Here is a 21,006-nt window from a genome sequence, read left to right as displayed (position 1 = left end):
GTTTAATGCCAGGTGTTGGCGTCACCACGGAACACTTCATGGGACGCCTAGACTCACTGTTACGGGAAAGAAGATACAAAGAACCTTTGTGAATGACGAACAGCAGCGTATGGCTTGGTCAGCGGCTGACCCAGATGATCAGACAGGGGGCAGGCCAGAACTCAAGATGCCAGTTTGCTCTGCCTACCTCCAAGAGACTATGTTTGCAGTTTCCTCTCCCCAGGGGCTGCCCATATTTTGAAAGATGATATCCCATCCTCTTGAATAAAGGATGATGAACTTACCTTTTCATGTCATCAATCAGAAACACACATCTGCCAACCAGAGCTCCCGGCCAGCCCAAGGTAGCTGGTGTAACCTCATAGAACAGAGATCATGCCAGCCCAGAGGGAGAAAATGGAATATTTTCTTTGGTTTGTGCTGCCCGATGGAAGATAAACACATGATTTCCAACTGATTGTCTGAAATATTGAGAATCATTACCATTAACACCATTAGTGCCTTTGGGAGCCCAGGTAGAAATCATCAGTCTGACTGTTCTCTGTCATTTTACACATTTGGAAACTGCCCACAAGAAGGAAGTTCATCAGTGGCAGAACCAGGACCAGGGAGGAGAACAGATATTGTCAGAGCACCCACTGTGTATCTGGCACTCGGTGAGGAGCCTCCTGTCCAGTGGGGAAGGTGGGCATCAACCCATGAATTCATGATCCGGTACCAGAAATAAGATGGGCGCACACCAGTGTTCTGGAGTGTGAAGGAGGGAGAGGTTAGATCTCAGAGACTGTATTAGTCCATTTTCATGCTGCTGATAAAGACATACCTGAGACTGGGCATGTCTTTAAAAAGAAAGAGGTTTAATTGGACTCACAGTTCCACGTGGTTGGGGAGGCCTCACAATTGTGGTGGAAGGCAAGGAGGAGCAAGTCTCATCATCTATGGAAGGCAGCAGGCAAAGAAAGAGCTTGTGTAGGAAAGCTCCTTATAATCATCAGATCTCATGAGACGTACTCACTATCACGAGAACAGCACAGGAAAGACCTGCCCCCCATGATTCAAATACCTCCCACGGGGACTCTCCCACAGCACATGGGAATTCAAGATGAGATTTGGGTGGGGACACAGCCAAACCATATCAGAGACGTCCTTCATTCCCCTGGCAGACCCTCCAGGAGCATCTGTGGGATGCACAGCCAGTCCGTTCACCAAATCCAGTGTCCTTCTCCACCTGCCCCTCACAGAGCCCACCCAGATCCTTCGGGGAGACTGTGCGTGACTGAATGACTTTGGAGATCTCCTGCTGGTGCCAGCTCAGGCTTCTCTATAATGTTAACAACAAGTACTGTATGCAGCCATGCATATGTTCCAAAGATCATCAAATGTAAACATTTGCCGTGAGTCCGCGGGACCTTTCCCCTTCCCGACTCATTTCCGTTTTGAACGTTGGGTTTGGTTTTCCGGCACTCTCCAGGATCCCCAGGCTGTGTTCTCGTGTTAGTGCTATCCCACTCGCTCTGCTTCCTCTGGAGACCAGAGTTCAGGGACCTGCTCTGATGGACGATTTGACCGTTCATCCCCGTTTGAAATAGGTACCAGGTGGAAAGCAGGCCCGGTCCCATGCCTTCCGGGACGCACCACCGTCCAACCACCATCCTGTTGTCACTCTCATACAGCTCCAGGAGTCAAGATGGAGGAGCAGTTGGTGGCATCTGTGGTCAGCATCTATCTTTTGAGTTGCTGTGGGTCTGAGCTCCTGAATTCCAGTTGAAAGTAGCATGGTGACACAGGGAGAGTGTGTGTTCTGGAATGACATTGACTTAGGTTTGAATCCGGTCAAGTTCAAGAAAGTATGCTGTTCCCTGACCCTGATACACTGCTCTCCTCGGCTCCCATTGTACTTTGTTCATACCTCTCTGGAGTGGTTCATATCGCTGTCTGATCACATTGTTATACAGAAGTTCCTCTATTCACTGACAGGTTAGGCTATGACAGTAACAGTGTGTAAGGAACCCATGACATCATCTGCTGCTTGGGAGCTGAGCTGATGTGCATTTTCTCCATTACTGATTCTTGTGAAAGTTCCTAAGGTGAAAGGAGAGCTTCTGCAATTTTCTTTTTACACGATGATCTCTTTTAGACAGAGTTCTTTTGAGCATGGAGGATATCTTACTCATCTTGATCCTCCCATATCAGGAATGCTTCTTGGTGTGTGGTAGGACTTCATTAAGTGATTTTTGGGAAGGTGGATGGGGGCTGGGTATATGGGAAGATGAGTTGATAGCTAGATGGGTCAATGGTCAGATGGGTCAGTGTATAATTGGGTGAAGGGATGAAGACTGGATTAGTAGACAATTGGATGGTGAAAGGATAAATGGCTGGACCGCTGATGAGTGGGTAGATGGCCATATGCGTTTGTAGATGGATGGATGAATGACTTGATTGTTCAACTCATTGACACAGAAAAAAGTTTTCCTTCTGTAACTTATATCCCTACAAATGGCCAGTTATATGGCCCAGTGGTTTTCAGATGCATTGGCAGGTATATTAGCATTTCGCTCTTCCTTTAACAATTATGATGACTTCTGATTACAGTGTTGTCACAGGTAGCTCAGTTTCTCCCCAGGACAAGGCAATGCTGGGATTGCAATGGCAAGAGAGCCACCAAGAGCTCCTGCCCCATGAGGGGCACTGGTGCTTTGGGCTATCTGAAAAGAACACTGAACTCTGCGAGTCAGGAGCCCTGGGTTCTAGTGTTGGCTCTGCCCCTGCTTATCATGAGAACCAGCCATCTGCAGGGTAAGCATTAATTGATGTCATGCACATAAAATAATTACCACTGTGATCAGCCCATGGTAGACATTCAAAAATTCTAGTTACTACTTCATTCTTCTGAGCCTCTTCTCAGTCCCTCATACCCATTTGTCATATGTATGAGGTGAGAAAACAGACATCAGAGCAATTTCATAATGGTCTAGTCCCCAGGGGAGCACTGAGAAGGGGCTCAGAGTTCTAAGCAATTGGACAGAGATGCAGGGTTGGGCTCAAGTGTTCCTGGGAGCTGATGCGGGAACCGAGAAGCAGAGCAGAGAGCCCCTGGGAGGTCTGGTCACTGGTGGACAAGGAGGATAAGAGCTTTCAGGCCCTCAGACCATTCCAGGCCCTCTCCTGGACAGGAGCAACCTCAGGGCCTCCTTCAGGTCGGAAGCTGCTGGTGCTGAGCCAGGGCGAAGTGAGGTATGCTGGCAGAGCTGGCTCTCTGGGCAGACAGACTCCACTGTGAAGAAGTGGCTTCACCTCCTGACCATCTCATCCTCTGTAAAATGAGGACATTAATATCTTAGAACTCAAGAATTCAGTGAGGCAGAGGGCAGAGAGCACTGAGCACACTTCCTAGTGTGGACACACTCAGAAAATGTTCACACTCATGATGGTGTTACCACAACAGTGTCCACACACCATATGGCGCATTATTGAATATTACACCAAGTACTCTGATCTATAACCTGGAACATGTGATCTGTTTAATATTGTAATGTAATACATTTACATTATAAAAGTATAGTTATTCCATAGTTTCCTTAAGACATTCTTGTGGCTAGAATAAGGTACATAATGAAAATGCAGAACTAGAAGGAGAGGAGAGGGAGCAGCTACACGTGTTCTGGTTTCTGTTCTGGTATCTGGCACACAGCGGACTTTCCCAGAGTCATGGCCTTGGCCGCTGCTGACCCCTGAGTAGAACACAGGGACAGCCCCAGTGGCAAATGATTGGAGATGCTTGGTGTCAACAGGGAACCTCTCCTGGTGTCAAGAGAGCAGTGTCTTAATGGCCCAACCCACATCATCCACCTCCCATTTGCTCTGTTTCTGGCTGTGGCCCTCTAAGTGGGCTTTTGGAGTTCTCAGGAGATCTTTTCTCCAGGTATCCTAGACGAAGGCTCAGTGCAATTTGGGAATGGCTTTGCCTGAGAAATGGCTGGTGATTTGTCATCCAGAGTCCAAGGGGACACTGAGCACTCTCGTTTGACTCAGGGGCCAGTGGGCACCTTGAATGACTCTCAGGCAGAATCAGGGGGCCGGGAAGTCACCCACATTGAGTGTTCTGAATTGACCAGGCAAAAGCTTTTCAAGATGATTCCATCCAACTTTGGATGTCTGCAAAACACTGCATTCTGAGCAAATCTGTCTCTAGCCTCATATGGCACGGTCAGGCTAGACAGCACACCTGCTGAGGGGCTTCAGTATGTGAAGCAGCAGCATCTAGAGTTGGCGAAGCAAACGCTGAGCCAAGGGAAGGCTGCCTACGGGGAAGGGAAAGACAACAAGGGCTTATTGGGAACATGGGCACACACCACTCCTGAGTCTTTCTTTTTAAACACTGTAATTCATCTAAGTATATAGGCTTCTATTTCGGGAGCTGGGAGATATATATACCCACACATGCATATTTATATGGGGAGAGCTGTATCTATACATTTGTATGTCTATATATAGAAGGTGATCCAACTTGAGCTATATGCACACACATAGATTTTGGATATATATATGTGTGTGTGTGTGTGTGTGTATATATATATATATATCACATATATGTTTATTCCATATCTCATGTCCTGGTTTCCTAATAAACACTGGAAGTTTTCCTCTCTGGGTTGTGTATTGCAGGCAATCTATCACCGTGTGATATGCCACTCTAGAGTGGATATCTGTGTGCATGTGTGCATGCCTCTCATGCATGTGTGTATTTCGTCTATTTTCTGTCATCTTTAGAGGCAACGTGGGCTTCAGTTAATAGTATTTTATCTGCAGTGTTTGCAGGGAAGCTTGTAGAGGAGTGAGCAAAGTGCCCCTCGCGTGTGATGCACACTTGGTGCTCAGGAGGCAGTGGCTGGCTGGACAGGGGACATTTGTCTTCAGTCATGCAGTCCTGTCTAGACCTAGGCTGTCATCTGCCTGTCTCTCCATACCTGCTTCCCTTCTCCTTACAATGCTTATGGAAAAAGCCCTTTAGATGGTGTGATTTGTCCAAGGAAAGAGGCTATGGAGCTCCTGGGACAGGCCCTGCGTGAGGGGCTGGGGGCCTTGTTCCAGTTTCGGCAGACCAAGTCCAGGCCCCACGTGCCCCAGGGCTGCTGCTGACACAGGGCACAGGCAGCGGCGGCAGGGAGTGGAGGCTTTGGTGCTGGTGAGCTTTTTGCCTTGGAGGGTCTTTAAGCTTCTGTTGCCTTCACCCGCTGTCAGGGAGGCAGGTGCTCACACCCATCCCCAGGCCGGGCCGTCAGGAAGGCAGGTGCTTGTGCCCATCCGCAGGCTGGGCCACCAGGGGGGCAGGTGCTCATGCCCATCCACAGGCCGGGCCGTCGGGAAGGCAGGTGCTCATGCCCATCCCCAGGCCAGGCCATCGGGAAGGCAGGTGCTCGTGCCCATCCGCAGGCTGGGTCGCCTGGGAGGCAGGTGCTCATGCCCATCTGCAGGCCATGCCGCCAGGGGACAGGTGCTCGTGCCCATCCCCAGGCCGGGCCTCCAGGGAGGCAGGTGCTCGTGCCCATCCCCAGACCCGGCCGAGGCGGGACTGTTGCAGGGTTTCCTCATTGGTCTGCAAGTGTGGTGTGCATTTGGGTGAGGAGTGGGATGAACTGGCTCCGGAACCCCCTGTGCTTGCACGTGTCTTTCCTTCTGACTGAATTAATTGCATTGATTCCATCCCGCAGCCAGGATGGAAATTGGTTCCATTTGTTTTTCACCTCACAGTTCCGGGGGTGTGTGGATGGAAGAGTGTTTCCCCTGCTCAGAAAACCTCTATTGGTTTTGCTGTCTCCCATCAGCCAGCATTCAGCTCTGCTGGCAAAAGCCCTTAGTTTTAGAAGGCTGCTGCATTTGCTCCCCAGGAACCCTCTGATCTGCTTCTTATGGTCTTGCGCCTTCTTCCTTCCCTGCTGTCAGAGCTTTGTCCTGCTGCGCACCCACAGTTGCTGCATCTGGGGACCCTGCAGGGCAGGGATGGCTGCAAGCCCAGATCTCGGCACACAGTCATCTCTTAATAAGTCATCACTGAATGCATGATTGAAAGAATGAATAGTGTGATTGACTGGACCAGATAGCTTCAAGAGCTTGTTAATGGATTTAGATAATCAATTTGCATGATCAAAAACATGGATTGATTTGCTGTGGTCTTGAATGCACAGCCTGCCTGTACAGTTAGCCTACTACCTGCGCCTGCTCACCCTGGGCCTCCTCCACAGACAGCATGGTGGGTGGCCTGCTGGGCACAGCCCCAGCACAGCAGGGACTGGATGAGGGAGGATGGGAATGGGCCTCCTCCATGCCCAACTCCGGGATGGCCTTGCGTCTGTCAGAGTTTTGAATGTATCAGTCAGCTTCCAATGCGGCTAGCATTGTGTTTGCCAATGCTGATTGACTAGAGCTCAGCAAAAGAGTTGCCTTTTCTTTCAGAGACCATTAAAATTATATGCGTGCGGGGGTGAATTTCTTTAGGAGTTGTTTGTAAATATCCATCTTCATTTTTCTTCTTATTCCTGAGATAATGTATTCACTGCCTCCACTTGATTTAGGATAATTCACCTCGTCCTGCCAGAGGCAGTCAGTTCGGAGAGATGAGTCTGCGTTTCACAGGCTGGTGCCAACTGGTGGGGCCTGGTCGTGGGCCATGGATAGGAAAACAGCAGCCAAGCCAGACGAGTGTTATCCTGATCCCCACCCTCCCGCAGTGCTGGCTGCTGCGGGGGGTGGGGGGTGGAACTAAGAGCTCAGTTCAATCTGGGATTGATCATTGATCATCAGGTTCAGTGGGGAGCCATGAGCGCAGGCCGGCATCTGTTCTTGCTGGGACTGTTCACACAGCCTCTGCCGCTTCCGGCACCAAGCCGAGCTGTCTGACCATGGCTCCTCCCCCTGCAGCCTGTAGCGGTGTTTCTTCACAGCATGAAGCTCAAGGCCCATCATGGCCAGGCCGGCCCCCTTGGCCTCGGCCTCAGCTTGCGGCACCCACCTCTTCCTCCATGTTTCCCTTTGGAGCTTCCCAGTTCCCACATCCTCTGAAGCCTTCCCTGGTGCTCTGGTCCTTCCTGCTCCCTCTTCAGAGTGTCTCCTCCACCGCTCTGACCCATGGGCTGGCTTTCTGGTCTCATCTGCCAGCCTGGAAACCCTTTGACAACAAGGATCCTGCCTGGCCCCAAAGGCCACAGCTTGTCTGTTAGGGTCTGCTTGGCTGCAAGTAGCAGAAACCCCCGAGTAATTGTGGCTTCAGTAAAGCTCACAGGTCTCCGTCACATTAAAATCTGGTGGCGGACAGGCCAAAGCTGATGTGACCTACCAGTGCCAGGCACCTGCACTGTACCTCTGCCGTTGCCCTGGGGCACAGCCTGGAGTCAGGACAGCTGCTCCCACACCGCGGGGAGCATGGAGGAAAGGAGGAAGGCACTCCCTCCCCGGTGTAAGGAGACCTCCTGGAATCTGCACAAACCCTCTCCCTTCATCCCTTGGCCAGACTTAGTCATAGTGCCATACCCAATTGCAAGGGAAGCCTGGAAGTACGGGCTCCATTAATATGCCCAGCTAAATATTGGGGTTCCATTCTTTTGGAGGGAGAAAGTGGATATTAGGAAGCTATCAGCCATCTGGCACTCCAGTGCGTTTTAATGTCGTACGCTTTTATGGAACCCCTATATGTTTATAAAGGCCTGGGCCAGGAATGCAGTGGAGCACAGGCGAGAGTTTGTGCCTCTATTGACTGCCAGCCTGGGCCACCACTGTACCCCATGCAGCTCCTTTCCCCCTCCCCATACCCTACAACGCTTGGTGGCATTAGCCTCATTCCTGAGACCCAGAAAAAGTAATTTTTCCAAGTCATACAACCATATAACCAGTAAATGGTAAACCAAGGGTCAAACCTAGTATCTCCTTAAAGGCGACATCATCCTTAGCTACCTCAAATTGGAGAAACTCAGCTCCGTGTTGCTTGAGTGCTGGGACACACAAGAAACCACGATGAATCCGGGCAGGGCTGGAGAGGGGGCGGATGGGAAGGTGTGGAGGATGTGGTACTGATGGCCCAGTGGGACACCAAGCTGCTGACACGGGATGTGCCAGGCCTGAGGACGGGGTGATGAACTGGGAGCATGGGGGTGGCTGAGGCCTTCAGGCCAAGCCTGGCCAGCAGGTTGCCGCAGCCAGCTGGGGGCCCCGGGCAAAGGCATCGCATTTGTAAGCAACTTGGACCTTCTGAGAAAGCAGGAGAAAGGCCTTGCTTAGCTGGTGAATGAGGTGGCCCTTCCTTCCACAAAATGAAAAACAATTCTATTTTCCCCAGACTGTCCTAAAGCTTATTCCAGTCCCCACTCCCACCAGCAGTCCATGCCAACAGAGCTCCTCCCTGCTCTCCTGCTCTTACCTGCCTCTCTTCCACCTTTTCTTTTCCTTAATTTAAGGTGTAAAATTTAGAGTCTGTGGTTTGTGTCCAGACAGGACCAGCCCAGCCATAGAGCAGTCCTCACCCACTGCCCGCCCTGCACAGGGCTCTGCATACTCTCCTTTCTGGAAAATTAACGGCCCCTCCGTTGTTCACAGAAAGAGCAGGGAAGGAACGTCTTGACGAAATAGAAAAGCCTCATCCTTCTCTCTCATCCTGTGACATGTTTAGAGCCCAATTATTTCATGTGGGGAGGACAAAGCAGGGGGCCACCCTGGTTTGACCCCCTTCTCCTGCCAGGCACTCTGCCAAGAAATGGACATGACCTTCAGAACAGCCGGGTGTGATCTCAGGTGCCCTGTTTCACATAGGAAGGTGAAGCTGGGGAGGCGCTGTACCAGCAGGGCAGGGACAGAGTTGGGAGTCTACAGCTGTCCTTGAATTTGTCCTCCTAGCGATGAGGAGGTTTCCTTGATGAAAGCCACTCTATGACTCTGGCGGGTGAGCATAGTCACCTGCCCGCCTGCAGATGGGTCTCTGGGAAGCCGCTGAAGCCTGGAGAAGTCCACAGCCCATGCCTTCTGGAGACCCAGAGCTGAGTGGGGAGGACAGGACAAGATATGCCACACTCAGGTTGCCAAGGAATAGCTAGAGAGCACTGTATGGGGAGTGAGGGCCCAGCGCTGGAGTCCGCAGCTCATCAGCTGCAGCAGTGGCTGGAGGCTGCTCTGGTGAATCAGCGTGCACATGGTGGCTTAAAGCAACACAGATTTATTCTCATGCGGTGCCAGAGGGCAGAGTCAGAAGTGGGGCTCCTGGGCTAACATTGAGGTGTCACAGGGCTAATTCCTTCTGGAGGCCCTTGAGGAGGATCCATTCCTTGCCTTTTCTGGTTTCCAGAGGCCACCTGCTCTCCTTGGCTCCCGGCCCCTTCCACCAAAGCCAGCAGTGGCTGGTCCAGCCTTTCTCTTGATGCCCCCTCCCTGGTTCTGACGTTTCTACCTCTCTCTTTCACTTTTAAGGACCCTGGTGATTACATGGGGCTCACCTGGATAATTCAGGATGAGCTTTCTGTCTCCAAGTGAGCTTAATTCCCCTATGGCCATGGAAGAACACCAGTCCACAGGTTCCGTGGGTCAGGATCTTTGGGAGGGATCGTTCTGCCTATCACACCTGCTATGAATGACAGAAATTCAGAGGAGTCCAAGTTCACTTGATGCACAAGTGGGCATTTCAAGGCTTCTCCCTTCTGGGACCTGGAAGTCCCAGAGAGCAGTGAGCCAGTGACCAGCCCTGGGGCCGAGTCTCAGCCCTGCCGCCCTCCTGCTGGCTCTGGGAATTCACTTTTCTGAGCCTCAGTTTATCTGTGCATAAAACGAGGCCAGTGGTCTCTGCCTTGTTTACCTCACATGACTGTTTATTCAGCAGATGCCCAAATGCCTACAGCATGCCACGTGTTCTTCCACTTAGCCCTATGTGTCGAGTGCCCACCATATGCCAGGCATGGTATTGCACATAAGGTATAAACCAACAAACAAGACAGCCCAGTCCCTGCCCTTCAGCTGCCTCTACCTGGACCACCAGGCCTGGGGCTGGGCAGTGGCTGGGGCAGGCCAGGTTGGCTGGAAGCATCTGGCAAGGTATGCCCAGCCTGCCACGTACTGTTCCTTCACCTGCCCGGACCTCAGCTTCCTCATCTGTGCGATGAAAATCTGCTTAAGATTAGAGGGGTGACATGAAATGAAACCCGGTTGTAGGACCTGGCAGTGCAGCTGCTACATTAGTGACTGTAAGTGCAGAACTCGGAGGACCCACCAGCTGACCAGGATGCCCTCCCAGAAGCACAATGGCCAGCACCCTGAGCCCGTCTATGGGCAGGACAGCAAACAGCAGGACAGGGCGGTGGAGGGACACTTCTCTGTGCCATAGGCCCGCCCCCTCCCCACCCCCTGCCGGCCCCTCCTCCATGGGAGTCCAGCCTTCTCAGGCGGGGGCCATGCTGTGATCATGGCCCCGGGCACGAAGGCGAGAGCGGATGTTGATTCAATTTACAAATGTGATGAATCGCCTGCTGACTGTGTTTATTTGTCAGGGCTGCTGTGAAGCTGGTGTCAGTGGGGGATGTCTGTGCGATCGAAGCCAGTATCTGCTTTGACAAGAGTTAGAAGTAGGGTTTGTTTTTTCCCTTAGAAACTCTTGCTGTTCACTTTGAATGTGGAGTGCGGAGGCCTGGCTGGAAGCCTTCTCCTCAGGACAAAGAGCTGGACAGCAGTGGAAATTCTAGAGCAAGTTTCCACAGGTGGGAAGCTCTGGGCCTAGACTGTTTAAAAAGCAGGTGGAGGAGGAGAAAAATCCCCAAGGCCAGCAGCAGCAACATTTCAAGAGGCAATGAAATTAACTCTCCCTGCAGCTGTCAAAAGAGAGGCTGCAAATTGGCCAGGTTGATGCCAGGACAGTGTTTTAAAAGCACAGCTCTGACCAGTGGCCAAAAGTCCAGTGCAGAGTTCCTAGTTTCTAATGCAAGGGCCTCATGGACCAGCCTCTGCTGAGTTCTCTTTCCTCATTTCAAAGCCCCTTTCAGCTGGACTCACACTGCTGTGTTTTCCAAAGCGGTCTGGGCTCTCCCATGTCCCCGGTCTTCACTTGCTCAGTCCTCTCCACCCCAGGTCCCCAGCTTCCCTCCTGCCCTGTCTAGTAAACCTGGACATTGTCCTGTGGCTTGTCTTTCAGAAGTTCCCTGTGTTGTGCAGGCAGCTGGGGCTGCTCCCCAGTGGGTGGTGGCTTCGTCCTGGAACTCTGTCACTTGGCCTTGGGGTGCTTTAGGGGGCTGGGTCCCCCACCAGCCAGTGAGCTCCTCGTGAGTGGGCAGGGCCCAGCATGGGGGTGCCTCCCATCGGCTCCCTACTGTGAGCACTGTGGGTTCTGCGAATTCTGCCTGCACCAGGAGCTCCTGCATCCATGAGGTGCCTGTGATCACACCAGGGACAGAGGAGGCTGTCAGCAGCACCACCCTCCCTACCTGGCCAGCCTTGCCCTGGGTTGGATTGGCCAGAGCCTGTACTCGGCAGGTGTGTTGACCATGAGCACAGTCATTTCTGTGCTGCCTGACTTCAGGGGTCAGCTGTTCCTGCCAGATAAGCAGGCACGCTGGGGGAGACAGGGAAGAAACAGCACAGCAGTGAGGCCCGCCGGCCCCCACCAGCAGGCTCCTGTACCCCCCATGTGCTAGGCAGAGCAAGCAAGAGCCCCCAAGATGTCCACAACCCAACCCCAGAACCTGCAAATATGGTACCTTACATGGCAAAAGGCAATTAGGGTTGCAGGTGCAGGTAGTTACTAAGCAGCTGACCTTCAAGCCTGGTTATCTGGATAGGCCCAGGGTAATCACAAAGGTCCTTTCAGAGGAGAAGAGGGAGGCAGAAGAGGCGGCCGGAGTGATGCGATGTGAGAAGGACCACAAGAAGGAGCCGGGGGCGAGGCGATGTGGGAAATCCCTCAGCAGGAAAAGGCAAGCGAGGGGTACCTGTTTCCCTGGAGCTTCCAGGAGGAATGCGGTCCTGCCAGCATCCTGATTTTAACCAGGCGAGGCCTCTTTCATACTTCTAGCTCTAGAATTTCAAGACAGTGAATTTGTCTTGCTTCAAACCACAGCAGTAGGAAACTAACATATCCCTTTGTACCTCCCAGACCCGAGGCATCAGATCCTACCCTTCCAAGCACCCTAGAAGGGCTGGCTACAGGAATGTCAGAGTCAGGCAGCCATAGAAAGTAGCAGAAAACTCTGTTCATGGGCACAAGGGAAGGACAAGCCTACCAGAGGCAGCCAGGCCTTGGTGAGCGACCCTGGGCTGTGGGTGGGGCAGGCTGGATGTGCCTGTTGATTGACACATCCGAGAATGGGCAAGGCCAGTAAAGAGTGTGAGAGTGTGGACTGTGCCACTCCATTGCTGAGAAACCTCCCACGCGTGGAAACCGCCACCCTCCTGGCCCGACTGTCCAGTGCAGAATCCCCGTTGGTGTGTTGAAGGCCCACTAAGGTTTAGGGTCAGGCTGCGTTTCTGGTCTGTTCTCCAATTTGAGTCGTGCAGTTTCCTCATCAACGTCCACCGCTGCTAAGTTAGTTCCTTTGCCTCCTTCCAGGCCCCGTTCACATGGTGCCTTTGCCATGAAGATTTAAGCATTTGAGTCTCAATGGAATCAACTCACATTCCCCGAATCCAGGATCACTCCTGATCTATAGGAGATTAGAATCAATTCTATTGGAACCAGTGAAAAATGAATGAGTGAGGGGACATGAAAGCGGCAGAAGTTTCCCCGCTCCTCAGCTGTTCCTCAGCATCTGAGAGGAGTGGCCATTGCAAGCCACCTCCCTGCAGGGGAGGCCAGGGCCGCCGCAGCCACAGTGTCACAGCAGAGCCCTCTCTGAGGAGAGGCATGGCAGTAATAAGGTCTGCTTTGTGTGGTTCACATCTCCTGGGCCTGCTCTGCCAGGCCGTGGGATGGACTGCACAGTCCAGGGGAATTTAGTACAGACTCTCTGGTGGTGCCCAGACTGGCCGAACGTTTCATTTACTGTGCTTTTGGTGGAAAATAACTACCCTCTGTGGCTCTCACTACAGAAATAAAGTCATTGTTAATAGCCAGGGTTTCTTTGGAACGCAGTCTCAGAAAGTGAAGTCTGTTGGCTACAACGTAGAAAACTGCCGTGAAAGCAGGCATCCGGAAGGGAGAGGCCATTTGTTTGTGTCGCTGTCCCAGTGCCTGGCACCGGCTGGCACTTTCTGTCTCCGGAATAGGCCATGCCCACTCTCCCTTTGGATGGTCCGTTTGCTCACCCTGGAACATTCTTTGAACTTGGAGGCAGCACCCAGCAGAGCTGGAGGCAGCGGCATTTCAGCTGTGACCTGAAGGATGAGTAGGCGCCCCTAGGAAACAAGCAGTGGGAAGAAGGAATGCGCCATGGGCATCCGCTTTCGGGGAGCAGCTACTGTGGGTTCTGAACATGACTAATGAGGAGGGATCAGTCTCCCCTCTGCTGAGTCTCTTCACAGAGGCCAAAATCATTGACCCTACTGTCTACTCCCCTGAGAACCTTTCTTGAGCCCGCCATTTCTTCCCCACTGTCCGCATCCCCGCAGAGACGGCCTGTCAGCCCCTCACTACCTGGTGGCCTGTCTGTCCCCTCCCACAGCATGGACTTGGCTTGTCGAAAGCCATCCCTGCCCTGGGGCTGCATAGGACCCCTCCACCTGGATCCTGTTCTGCTGCATTCACTGCCCAGCCCCCGGTGTCTCATTCCAGAGTGGTCTCCATGATGGCATGTCCATGATGCTCACATCCCCTGAGAATGTCCCTGGTGCTGAGCATAGTGTCTAGCGTGGCAGGTGCTCAGCATTTGCTGAATGTGTGAAGTAGTGAGTGCCTGGGCCCAGGCCTGTGCCACGTCCCGGACAAGCACAGTGCTAGGCCCAGCAGTCAGACCTGGGAGGGTTATCTGGCCAAAGATGCACCCTGAGGGAGAGGCAGGGGCTGAGCCACCCTAGGATACTGTCTGGCGTTATTCAGGAGATGCGTCTTCTAAATAGGGCCTTCCCTTGTGAAAAGGGAGAATTCCACCCCTCCCAGCATGGCCATGTGGATTTTGCCCCCTGGTGTGTCCCTCTTGCTGCACATCGGCTGACCTGGATCCTCAGCTACACTCCTGGTAACATCCAGGTGAGGCCCTGGGCCTCTCCACAGCAGGGCTGGACGGGAGAGCAGCAGGAGGAAGAAAACCGATGTCTAAGTTCCTAGGCAAGCCCTGGACATCAGGCCTCATTTAGAGAGCCTGTCTGTCAGAGGCAGCCAGAAAAATACCTTTGATGCGGTCAAGAGTGTTCCATGAGGCTGCTCCTCCTCCTCCCAGAGGCTGGCAGGCCTCCTCGGCAACCTTGCCACCCCCCGTCATCACAGCAGCAGCCTCTTCCTGGAGAGGCCTGGCCCTGAAGGAAAGTGGACTAACTCTGCGGCCAAGGAGCCCCGCCAGGGTGGTTCAGAGGCTCCCACATTCTGTTTCTTGGGGGGCTCCGAGCAGCCCATGAAAATGGCCCACACCAGAAAGAGCCCTTCCATGGCCCAGGCTAACTCCCCGCTCAGTCCTGGTGCCACCCCACATGCCCCAGAGGTCATGGCCTAAGTTATTCATGTTTGCCTGTTCGTGTTTCGGGTTCTGATGGTAAGCATGACAGATGTGACTCCTGTGCCCTCAGAGCTTGCAGTCCAGCAGGGAAGAAAAGCCATAAGGATGTCACACTTCAGCGATGTGTGCCAAGTGGGAGAACAGGTAAAGGCAGGTGCGTGTGCCCAGCACAGGGGGCAGGGGAAGCCTCCTGGAGGAGGAGATGTTTCAGCTGAGACCTGCAGGATGAGGAAGAGCTATCCAGTCACAAGAAGAGGCAAGTCACGGATGGAGAGCGGTGCATCCAGGGGTTTGGGGCTGTGGCTGTGGGGAACTGGGAGAATTCCACAAAGAGAGAGAAGAGTCCTGGTGTGGAGGCCTGTGGGTGCAGCGAGCCCTTTAGGCTCTGTCCTGGAAGCAGGGGCGTCGAAGGCTTTGGGTGGTGTGATCAGATGTGCAGTGTGGAAGGAGCCTGCAGCCTGGGCCAGAAGAGGGGACAGCATGGTTAGAGATGGGCGAGCTGTGAGAAGACAGTGTAGCCACCGGGCCAGGAGCTCCTGCTGGCCTGAACTGCCATGCCAGCCCTGTGGACAGACAGACATGGGCCGACTGGATGGACTCTGGAAGGAGAATCTCGGTGGCAAGTGAGAAGCGGGGAGCACAGAGGAGGGCCGAGGGGCTCCTGGCATCTGGGTTGGGTGCCTGGAAGGACGAGAGACCAGGGGTGTGGGGAAATGGCAGGGGACAGCCACGTGGGTGTGCCAAAGATGTGCGTGGACAGAGCTAGGACTCAGCAGCTCAGAAACACCTTGGGCTGGAGACAGGCCTGCCTTCAGGGGGCCAGTCCCACTCCATGGGTCTCTGCGAGGCCACCCAGTGAGAGCAGACCGAGGCAGTGCAGGCAAGGCCCTCCCTGGGCACGTGAGCCTTCAGGGGGCTGGTGGGGGAGCATGTTGTTGAGTTCCTGCCGTGGCAAGAAGTACCCCTCAGAGTTCCTCTTTGGTCCCATCCAGTTGCTAGCTTTGCCTTGGACAGATGGCTATGGGAGGACAGGGGCCTTTTTGAAGTGCCGTTGGGGGCTGTGGTGGGCTGTCAGTTGGGAGCCGGAAGACCCTGCCCCGTGGCAGCGGTGCACTGGGGGTGGTGCCTCTGGTTACTGTGCTGCCTCGACAGGGTGTCACAGAGTGAAGCACGTCCCCCAGCTGGCGTGAACAGCGGCAGCAGGAGGGCTCTTGCATGTGTGTCACGGTGATGGTAAGAACCGTAGTCCAGCCTTTCTGTGCTTTGCAGATGTATTATCTTGAGCTTTGAAGTTTACCGAGGGTTTCTCTGTTCACTTCCTGGTTTGTTCCCTGAACTAACACCACCGGTGCATAGACTATTAAAACCTAACTGTCACCTGTACAGGTCCTGTTCCTTGTTCCAGGTCTCACAAGCAAGCAGGACTTGAACCCAGATCGCTAGGCCCCAAGTCCTCCTTGTCATTTCCTTTTTTAACAACAACAACGACAAACCCACAGAGACAGAAGCAGCAGTTCACATCAAGCCTTTCTGACCTCCCTGGAGGTGATGGGGTACCATCGTATCTCATTGTTTCTGGCAATGATGGCAAACATCGAGGGTTTATAAAGATCCTATTTTTTAGCTTACAGAATGAAGTATCTCCAATTAGAAGCATCCTCCTGAAAGAGCACTGTTTCTTCCCATAACTAATTGCATGCATGCTGAGATTTTGTGGAGCCTTGGTGTCTGCTCCTGGGAATTCCACAGAATGTCCCAAATGACTCTCGGGAAGCCACGCCCGTCTCTCCTCAGTTCTTTTTGGACTTGGGATGAATCGTGTGAGTTTTCAGTCTCCCTCAGTTGCCCCGTGTGGCGGCAGCATCTGCATTGCTGCAGGGGAGCAGTCGGGCTTCGTGCGTGCCTGGGCTGGGCCCTACCCCCCTCCCGAACCCTGAGCTTGCTCATGGAAGCTCTTTCTCCTCCAGGTACCCCCAGCGGCTTCCCATGCACTTGCCCCTGGGGAGAATTGCAGGAAACACACACATCGAGTGCCGGGCGCAGGGTCAGAACCAGGATCGGTCCCGCTCCGGGGTCTGAGATGGAGAGCTGGTTCTTCTTTCAGAACTGCTTCCCTTTACTGGGGTGTGGTGGCTCACGCCTGTAACCCAGCACTTTGGGAGGCCAAGGTGGGTGGATCACCTGAGGTCAGGAATTCGAGACCAGCTTGGCCAACATGATGAAACCCCGTCTCTACTAAAAATATAAAAATTAGCCAGGCGTGGTGGTGGGTGCCTGTAATTCCAGCTACTCAGGAGGCTGAGGAGGGAGAATCACCTGAACCTGGGAAGTGGAGGCTGCGCTGCACTGAAATGGTACCACTGCGCTCCAGCCTGGGCGACAGAGTGAGACTCTGTCTCAAAAAAAAAAAAAAAAAAAAAGAAATGTTTCCCTTTGTGCTACACCCAGCTTTCCTTGGTGGAAAATAGCATTTATGATAGATAGATGGGTAGGTAGATATAGATATATATAACCGGTCCAAACAGCTGGCAAGCTCAGGCCACATCCTCCACTGCTGATTGGGGTGGTGATTCTTGCACTCTCTGCTGTCCTCGGAGCCTCATCCTTTTTGTAACGGACTCTGTGGACTTTCTAGGGAAGCTTTTTTTTTTTTTTTTTTTTTTTAAATCTTCAGCTTTCCCTCTCATGTCTTGGCAAAGCAGTGAGGCTTGGAGTCTCTTCATTTCACTCTGACAGCTCTTATCAATCTCCGCCTTAATTAAAGAAAGCAGATTTGGCAGTGGTGTCTCTTGTCTGCTGTCCTTTGGGACTTGATCGCTTTACAGCAGCAGCACTGATTGGCCTTTCTTGCTGCTTTCCCCACTGTCCCCAGGTTTATTAGTGAGGATGTCTCGTGGATACAAAAATAGATACCTAGATGAATAGATATTAGACATCCATCCGTGCATCCGCGCACAGCACGGGCGAACGTGCGCGCCATCACAGTGACACAATGGGGCGCAGGAGGGAAGGCTGGACGGCGGCGAGGTTGCTTGCTGCAGAGTCGCAGAGCAGCGGAGCCCCGGAGGACCTGCCAGGTTCCTTGGCTCAGTGACTTCAGAAATTTATTAATCAAAGGCAATGTGTGCACAACGCAGTATGTAAAACACATAAAAAGCATCTCTGTTCTGCTCGAAGTGGGTGAGGAGGTCAGAGGAGCTGGTCAGATGGGGGAGGATTTGAGGGTGCTTTCACCCCTATTGCCTCCAACTCCCCTATTTAAAAACCAGTGCTCTAGTCCAAGGCTCCAAGAGGAGAGGTGATTCACCCCAGGTCGCATTCATTAACAGCAAAAACCCAGTCAACAGAAACCTGCTAACGAGTCCGATGCCCACTCCGTGGGGGGCACTTTCACCTTTGCAATCTTCACCTTTGGCATCTGGGCTTCCCTGTCCAGGCGAGTCAGCACCGGAATGAAATAAATCCTCAACAGGTGGGATAGAAATCGCATATTTAATGACTGCCACGGGGTAGTGGGGAAAACACTGGACTCGGAACCTGGGAGAGCTGGCTCCCAGCAACAGCCCCGCTACTGGGGCAAATGACTTGTTTTCTGAGCTGCAGTTTACATCCTGAAATGGGCCTGATGATGACAGTGCCTGTATCTCTCGGGTGTGAGATCCCTCTCGTGAACTTGGACATGGCAAGGAGGGATGGAAATACCAAGAGCTTTGCAGCCTGCCAGGCAGGACTCCAAGTTCAGGCTACTCTGCCTGTACTCCTGGTAGACCATGGATAAGCCACACTCTCTGGCTTCAACTCCCTCAGCTGTGAGATGGGGCGACAACGTCCCCACTAGTGCACTGGTCCTGAGGGCTCAGCGTCATGGAGGGCGGCTTCCCTGCCATTCACCAGATGCCACGTTCCGCCTGCCTGCTGGCGGTGGAAGGGTCCCCCGTGCCTTGCAGCTGTGCCCGCCCCCCTTCCTCAGGAAGCCAGCTCTGTCTCTCAGTTGTGCATGTCACGTGGTGAACACACACGTCATTGTCCTAGGTCATTAGGAATGTCAGACTCACTGCTCCCGACACAGCCCTCTATGGTCCGTGGAGCCTTCCCTGGATCTCCATTTGCAGCTATGGAGTTGCGTCAGTTTTCTGCTCCAGCTGGTGTAGGCACCATCATGCAAGAATACCTAACCTTGACTGACGTTCTTGCCTGGCCAAGCCTAGCAGGTGGCACTAACCGCACCACCAGCAAGCAGAGTCCCTTGTGACTCAGCTCCCACTGTGACAGGCTCTGGTGGGCACTGGGTACACAGAACCTCACCTCAGTCTTACAACAACTCTATGCACTGGAGTTTCTCACCCTGCTTCGTTCCAGAGGCCCACACAGGGCTCCATGACTTGCCCAGTGCCACATGGTTACCAAAGCCACGTGGCTGGTAGGGGTTGGGTAGCGATTTGCACACAGGTCATGCCACAGGAAAGCCTGCGTTTCCTCCACCGCCAAGGCACCTCCTCACCAGGGGCTCTCATGTTTCTGATCCCTCCTGACTTTCAGTAGCCATACCCAGGAATAACACCAGGGTGGCCCTGCCTCCCCTCCCCCACACTCAAGTTCATTCCCGGCCTCTCCTGCTCCTGAAGCGGAAGGAAGCTGAAATCAGTCAGTCCAATGACGGGCACACCTCTCAGCTCTTCTCATGAGAAAGTCCACACTGCACGTTAGCAGCGGCCCCTCTTTGGTGGCCGCAGCTGCTTCTGGAAATGCCTCTTTCCTGCCTGTTCTGCTGGGAAGGCCACGTCTGGGAAGGGGCAGCACAGTGCCCTGCCTGTGAACCACCCGTCAAGGCCTGCGTTTAGGGCAAGCCTCCGCTTCGAGTAAGGAAATGACTTCTTTAATCTGCGGGGCATTTGCCCTGCCAACCTCTGAAGTCAGCCAGGTGCCGTGGCCGGGTTCTTCGTGACCAGCTCCTTCCATTGCCAGAGCAGAAGAAGCTGGGTCATCAGCCAGAGAGAGGGTGGGCCTGTGCGGGAAAGGCAGGACACAGGCAGCAGCCTGCCTGGGAACACTGCTGGCCCAGCAGGTAGGAGGGACCTTCTCTGGAGAAACTGAAGCAGAATTGCTGCCCCTTTTAGCAGAATCTTAAAGCTAAGGAAGGGGAAGTCGGCTGGGGGAAGGGGGCTATAGGTTTTATGAAGGTTCTCTGCTCCAGGATCACAAGGCTAAAATCAGGGTGTTTTGTCAGACCGGGTTCTCATCAGGGAATGGAGAAAAATCTACTTCTAAGCTTGTTCTTATTGTTGGCAGAATTCAGGTCCTTGTGGCTGTAGGACCGAGGCCCCAGCTTCCTGCTGATGTCTGCTGGAGGCTGCTGTCAGCTCCTAGAGGCCACCCCCATTCCTGGACACGTGGCCCCTCCATCTCAAACCTGCAGTGGGGTGTTGAACCCTTCTCATGCTTCTCATCTCTGACTTCCCCTTCTGAGATCAGCTGGAAAAATTTCTCTGCCTTTAAAGAGCTCACCCTGTTAGGTTAGGCCCACTCAAGGAATCTCCCTTTTAGCAGAGAATGCCGTAATCATGGAAGCCATAACATTCCCAAGTTCCCACACCCTCATGGGGAGGACGCTATCCAAGGGCGAGGGTCTCCGGGGGTCATCTTGGAGCTCCCCACAGGAAGGGACACGTCATCCACCTTGGAGGTCAAGGCTGCTTCCTGCAGGAGGCTCTTCTGGGCAGGCTCATGAGGCGGAAGAGAAGTCAGCCAGGCTTAGAGCCCCACAAGCAGAGGGAAGGCCTCTGTGCTCACTCTGGCGGACCTTTATTTACCTTTCCCTAGAATATGACACCTGCCCTTGGCAAAGAGCTCGCTGAGTTCAAGGTGGCAAAGCTGAGTCCTGGGGAGGCTGGGGAAATGGCATGGTCCTCCTGCTGGGCCCTCTCCCAACTCTGTGCCCACTGGTCTCCCACCCCCACCAGCCTCCCCTGCTTCGGGCCCTACCTGCTCGTCCCAGACCAACCAGCGGCTGGGCTTCTGGCAGGAGCGGCAGGTCTCACTAGCTGCTCCACGCGAACACCCCGCGCATTCTGTCTGCATGGTGTACGTGCCTTGTCAGATTTCGAGTATTAAAAGCAGTCTCTGAGCTGGGTGGTCCTCAGATGTTATCATGCAAATGTAGCTATTTTTACTGGAAGGCCAAGGAAGAAAGAGGCCGTTTTGCTCATTGATTAGAAAGTGCACTCACAGGGTATCAGACTTGATCTGATGAGTCTGGCAGGGCCGGGAGAGCCTTCCCAAGGGAAGCTTGTGAGCTCGAACGAGGCCCTCAGAGGTGGCCCCTGCCCTCACCCTCTCAGAGCTGGTTACTGGCAGGGGACGCCTGTGACAACATGAAAGGTAGGTGCTCGCTATGAGCACC

The 21,006-nt window shown here is 53.4% G+C and overlaps 1 protein-coding gene across 10 annotated transcripts in view; it reads left to right on the top strand.

Moving 5' to 3' along the window:
• The window catches only part of TRAPPC9 (trafficking protein particle complex subunit 9), a 733,986-nt gene that overhangs the window by 619,185 nt on the left and 93,795 nt on the right, over positions 1 to 21,006 (top strand). The gene's annotated exons all lie outside the window — the stretch shown is intronic.

The sequence above is a fragment of the Pan troglodytes genome, chromosome 7 (genome assembly GCF_028858775.2).
Source record: "Pan troglodytes isolate AG18354 chromosome 7, NHGRI_mPanTro3-v2.0_pri, whole genome shotgun sequence".
NCBI lineage: Eukaryota > Metazoa > Chordata > Mammalia > Primates > Hominidae > Pan > Pan troglodytes.
Note: the sequence above shows the minus strand (reverse complement) of the source record. Positions and strands in the feature narration are given on the sequence as shown.